The following is a 383-nucleotide window of genomic DNA, read 5'->3' as shown; positions in this document are numbered from 1 at the left end:
CAGGTCTGGGAGCTCTTTGACTCAGAGATCCTCTCTGAGTGGCTCTGAGGATTTGTTCTGATCTGACTTGAACACACTCAGAGGCTGTGTTGTGTTTGTTTAGAGTCCGCTGAAGGCTGGGCTGGTTCTGCTCTGCAGTGATGTTAAACATCAGGCTGATACCTGACTCCACAGAGCAGTCATCTTTACAGCCCCACCACCTCAGCTCTTCATTCAGCTTTAAGACTTCTGGAGCCTTCAGGTTTCTTCCTGTGTTGATGTACACGTCAGAACCCTGATCCTGACATGTCAGTGTTCATGGAGCGCTGCTGGAGGTCGATGTCTGTGTGCACCCAGAGGTCTGTGGATTCAACAGTCCTGCAGCTCATGTGTTAAACAGGTGC

The sequence above is a fragment of the Parambassis ranga genome, chromosome 8 (assembly GCF_900634625.1).
Source record: "Parambassis ranga chromosome 8, fParRan2.1, whole genome shotgun sequence".
Taxonomy (NCBI): Eukaryota; Metazoa; Chordata; class Actinopteri; family Ambassidae; genus Parambassis; species Parambassis ranga.
The sequence above is the reverse complement of the archived record's forward strand: the minus strand, read 5'-3'. Positions refer to the sequence as shown.